The sequence below is a fragment of the Squalius cephalus genome (genome assembly GCF_949319135.1).
Source record: "Squalius cephalus genome assembly, chromosome: 12".
NCBI classification, from domain to species: Eukaryota; Metazoa; Chordata; class Actinopteri; order Cypriniformes; family Leuciscidae; genus Squalius; species Squalius cephalus.
This window is the reverse complement of record NC_137133.1, coordinates 20,286,610-20,292,116: the sequence shown is the minus strand read 5'-3', so window position 1 is coordinate 20,292,116 and position 5,507 is coordinate 20,286,610. Positions and strand designations below refer to the sequence as shown.

The 5,507-nt window shown below is 38.2% G+C and overlaps 1 long non-coding RNA gene across 2 annotated transcripts; it reads left to right on the top strand.

Annotated features, from left to right (window-relative positions):
- The first annotated feature begins 3,568 nt into the window (after positions 1 to 3,568).
- LOC307168958 lies at positions 3,569 to 4,674 on the top strand. Of its 2 annotated transcripts, none has more exons than XR_013823012.1 (3): positions 3,569 to 3,619; positions 4,309 to 4,434; positions 4,592 to 4,674. It is a non-coding gene; the product is annotated as an uncharacterized lncRNA (long non-coding RNA). The 2 variants fall into 2 exon arrangements; XR_013823013.1 differs by having other exon boundaries at positions 4,589 to 4,674.
- Positions 4,675 to 5,507: the final 833 nt, after the last annotated feature.

Below are 5,507 nucleotides of genomic sequence, written 5' to 3'. Positions count from 1 at the left end.
CGGAGTACAGATCTCACTCAATGGACGTGCTTTCTCATTTGGAAACGCAACATTTGAAGTATTTGTTTCTTTTCCAACATCAAATGCCATAATGACGTTAACCTGACTGTTATTGTAGCTATTGCATTGTCCTGTCATCATAAAATTTCGGTTTGTTTCAGTTAGCCTAACCAAAGTCCCGTGATGGCACCACGGACCTCAACAACCTGACCTCACTCATGGACGTTGTAATGTTGCTGGCTTGTTTAGGAACTTAAGCTTTAGGTCGACTGTGTTGCAATGGCATGTAATTAACTTGACATTTTGTCTCGTCCTGTCATCATAAAATCCAGTTTGATGGCGTTTTACACCTATTGCTCGCTTGGCTATAGTCAGATCTAAAATCTGTGGTAGGAGCACGGAGTGAGTCTGTGGTGAGACCACGGTTAACTCCAACACGCAAGTCAATGACACTCATCTTCCGTGGTCCACACGGATACCCGTTTCAATGACAGAGAACAGATCTCACTCAATGGACGTGCTTTCTCATTTGGAAACACAACATTTTAAGTATTTATTTCTTTTCCAACACCAAATACCATAAAGACTTTAATCTCTCTGTTATTGTAGCTATTGCATTGTCCTGCCATCATAAGAATTCAGTCTGATTCTGTTAGCCTAACTGAAGTGTCGTGATGGCACCACGGACCTCAACAACCTGACCTCACTCACTGGATGTTGTAATGTTGCTCACTTGTTTAGACACTTGAAAGCTTTATGTCGACTGTGTTGCAATTTTGTCTTGTCCTGTCATCATAAAATCCAGTTTGATAGCGTTTTACACCTTTTGCTTGCTTGGCTATAGTCAGATCTAAAATCTGTGATAGGAGCACGGATTGAGTCTGTGGTGAGACCACGGATAACTCCAACGTTCGTGATATGGTCACGTAATTTAATCTATTGATTCGTGCCACGGACACGTTTATTTCGTTATTTTTCGTCTTTCGTGATCACAGCTCGATTATTTCTGCCTGTCGGCTGCAGCAGAGAAGCTGTTTAATCAACATTTAGTCACGAGATCTTATCTTATCGTGGTTTATGTATTTTTTTAATGTTATTATTTCGGTCTTATTGCCAGGGAAGCTGGATTGCTTTGCTGTTTATTGATATTTTTAAAATGATATTTTATCAGTAGGAAATCGCGCTGAAGAAGTCTCGTTCCGAACACATCGCGATATTTGGCATCAGTTCACGTGTGTCAGCTGTTGGTAAGTAGCCTAGTAAATAAATACCTAAATACGCTGTCCTAATAATGTATGATATAATGTCTTTTCTGTTTGTCGATATTAATCTGCCATTATATCTGCCATTTCCACGGAGACTTTGCGTTTCATTGCTTTCTAATTCAAAATATGGTGATTAAACACTGCCTGTCACGTGACGTGCTATAGGCCTAGATCTTAGGCTTGTTTGAGATGAGCAAAATCTGCGCAGAATCGATCACCGGTGATCAGCGCGAGATGCATGCCGGTTAGAAATGTGTCCGACTGCGCTCCGCCTTGCTCTGATGTCATGCTGACGTATGTCAAAAATCTCTCGCGAGCGCAAGGCGCACCTGTCGGATTCTGCAGTCGAGCGCAGTTGCTCTCCACCGACTGCGCTGATCAAAAGCATGATGGGAAACGACTTGCTGACGACACAGCTTAATGTTCATTGGTTTAAACAACTGTGATGTATTGTTCTCTTTTAAAATGTTTGATTTTAAAACTCTAATATCATGTTTTATGTGTATATGTTATGTGTGAATATTCCCAAACTATCTGACAGTGCAATCTCTTTGGGTTATGCAATTTGATTTTTATGAAAAAAACACACACACAAAAAAAACCCCACATATGTCTGTATTAAAGAAAAAATTATTGATAAACATGTATTTGGAATGGAATTAAATAACAAGTACTTTGGGTGTCTTGTTCATTTTATTTATTTTCATATAAAAGCAACAGAACTTTCGAATTACATCCAGTTTATTAGCAACACTGTGCACGAGCGTGAATCCCGTGAATCCCGCGATATCCATCTCCAGTGTTGCCAGACGTACGATAATTATCGTATTTGTACGATAATTTTGACCTCTGTACGATGTACGATCAATAATGAAAAAAATCCCATAATGTACGATAATTTCAGAGTTTTCAGTCATTCGTCCAAACACACATCCTACCGCTTCTCTCTCTGACCATTTCGCAGGCTCGCCTGCCTGCATGCAAGCACGTATATACACCATAGACTGATATATACACACACACACACACACACGGGCACCACACAGTGTCGCCCGCACGTCAACACTACACTACAGTTTTGCCGAAGAAGACAGTTCAGTTTAGCCCTTAGACATTCTCTGGTTTAGCTCAGTTTAACAAAACGTTCAGAAAGGGAAGGTGAGGACAGTGGAGGGGCGAAGAGGAAGGCAGAGTCTGAAGAGCAGCGGAAAAGTAAGCATAGGCCACAAACATATAGGACAGAGTGGGAAAAAGACCCCACTTTTGCAGGATGGCAAAAACCTGTCCCAGGAAAATGTGGACTGTCGGCATATCTTTTGCACTTTGGCAAAAAAAAGTTTAAGTTTAAGTCTACTTAAAAAAGTTAAGTAGCCAGACTTCCTCCAGTTAGTATTACACAGCTTGTTTAAATTGGCTGTAAAATTATTTGGAAAATAAAATTGTTGGAAAATAGCTATATTTTATGCGTTTGGTTCGTGTACAAAAACGTTTCTCAAAAAACGATAATTTTGAGGTTTTGGTACGATACTTCGACATTTCTAATCTGGCAACACTGTCCATCTCTGATCTCGCAGGTCTCAGATCCACTACGAGAAGAGAGAACTGTCCGGCTTGCCTGCGCTTTTTTCACTCCTCTCACTGCAGCCGCCTACTCTCGCATACATTTCAGGCGAGGCGAGGCGCATCTCAAACAAGCCTATTCATATCAGATTAAAAATAGTACAATTAGTTCCAAAGTTGTATTTGTAGTAGAAGCACAGTAAAAACAACACTTACCATGCTTTTACCACAGTAACATTAGTTTTACTGTGATAAGTGTAGTAAAAAGACAGTAATCACAAAACTTACCATGCTTTTACCACACTATTGGTAGTTTTAATGTGGTACTTATTGTAAATGCACAGTAACCACAACACTTACCATGCTTTTACCACAGTAACCATAGTTTTACTGTGATAGGTGTGGTAAAAGGACAGTAACCACAAAACTTACCATGCTTTAAACCTCAGTAACCTTAGTTTTACTGTGATTGGTGTAGTAAAGGACAGTAATCACAAAATTGACCATGCTTTTACCTCTGTATTGATAGTTTTAAAGTGATATTTGTTGTAAATGCATATTAACCACAACACTTGCCATGCTTTTAATGCTTTATAATGTAACATCCAATATTTGTAAGTTAAATCAGTACTTTTTCCTTTAAATAATCCTATATATTATACATAATGATATTTTATTTTCTCTTTTTTCAGCTGAAAAGACCAAAGGGGCCTTTCGGACTCAGTCAGCCCATTATTGTTTGAGGAGAAGTAAACGGAGGAGACAGAAAGCTGCAAAGGCAAATATTCACAATGGTATGTGTTGGTTTTAACCCTAAATCAAACATTTTATCAAGCATTTGTTGTTTCTTAAAACTTTTCCCACAAAACCCATAGCCCAATCAGTACGAACATAGTCTGAAAGTCTTAATAATTCACAAGATTTAACAAGTTGTCAAATTCGTACGATACTCATACATATTTGTATACTCGTACACAATCCTGCAGCTTTTACTCCTAGTGCTGTCATTGGCTACTGCCTCAATTCCTGTACATATTTATCGCGATATTTGTAAATCAGTTGTGCCCCTTCTTGGAAAGTTGTCGGATGTCACACACACACTGTCAGAAAGTTTATATTAATTGCAAATTGGTCCCCGTCTGTTTATGTTCCAGTGATGCATGATGTCTCTCCACACCTCATAACCTACCTCTGTTTGCAAGAGTGGAAAAGCTCTGATTAAACTTGATTATTTTGTCATAATCAGATCAGTTACACTGCTGATAACTGTCCCGTTTGCATGTAAATCATTTTCATATGATTATTGCTTGCTATTAAAGACATACTTTTATTCATAGAAATGCCCACATATCAGTGAACTTATAACATAAAAATGCTTTTAACATTTAATTATGCAACACTCTTTACAGAAAACATATCATACAGTTATAAACTGACTATTTGCAAGTAATGTATTAAAATTACCTTCCTTTCTGTTTTGCAGGATTACTTAGTCCTTTTTTTTTTTAAAGCTCTACCAATATCAAACTCAACAGCTCTTTTAAGAGCCAACCATTACAAGAGCTACTAGTGAGTCGCAGCGAATCTTGCCGTGATCAGCCCTTCCCAGGTAAAGTTTCTAGAATATTGCAATCAGTATTTACTCATCAAATGTTCTCTCCTGAATCATATGGTAAATTAACTTATTTAATACTGTCTTAATTTATGTTTCAGGAACAATAGTAATTGCACATAGAGTAAGTCGAGACTTTCTTGTTTTACAGCAGAGAAGGAAGACCAGTCCTTATATCAACGCAAGCTAATCGAATAAGTCCTTTGTTTCGGGTGAGGAAGGAACATCTGGTACCCAAAGGAGACAGAAAAGTGAGCGAGTCCATTGGTATGTCTTGAATTGAACAAATGCTGTAAAATGTAGTACTTAATTTGATGTTGACAATTTTACATTGAACAGGTTATCACTTGTTTTTTGACCAAGTGAAGCTCTTGAAACAATTGACAGAAGAGTATGTTGTCTGGAAAGAAATCAAGCATCACTGGCAAAGGCTCAAAAGAGACCATGCCTTTCTTAAAAATCTTTTAAAATAGGTTGCTGTTGATATGGGTAAAACAGTTTTTGTTCAGTACTTAGCTTATATTATGTGCTCCAATATTATATATATATTCGTAATCGTAATCCCTAATCAAGCACATCTGAAAATTTTAACCAAAGTCTTCAGGTTTATTTCTAGACAATAGGCAGGAGGGTTTGTGGTTGGAGCTAAATCTGCAGGACAGTGGACGCTGAGGGCCAGAGTAAACCATCACGGCTTTAAATAACGCAGAACATAAGCTGACCCGACTGTCCATTAAACAACTTCATTTGAATGGTTTCTGTTTTCTGTTTTACTTTCAGACCAGGACTGGAGAACGCCTGACAATGGGATGTTGAGACTTCTTCCTCTGGTTGAGAAAAAGCTCCACCACCTCAGTGATCACATCTTCTGTTCTTCAACTGAACAAACTGTTTAGACGAGGAAGAAGAACACGAACACGATAGAGACGTACAGGGAAGAGCAAGAAACCAGTTTAGCTGTGATAATGAATAATTATTTTCCAACACAATATCAAATCTGTTTTCTGTAGGTGACTGAATATGATTCTCTGGCACTAATTTGATGGCTTCAGCAGCTGTGAATGGACTAT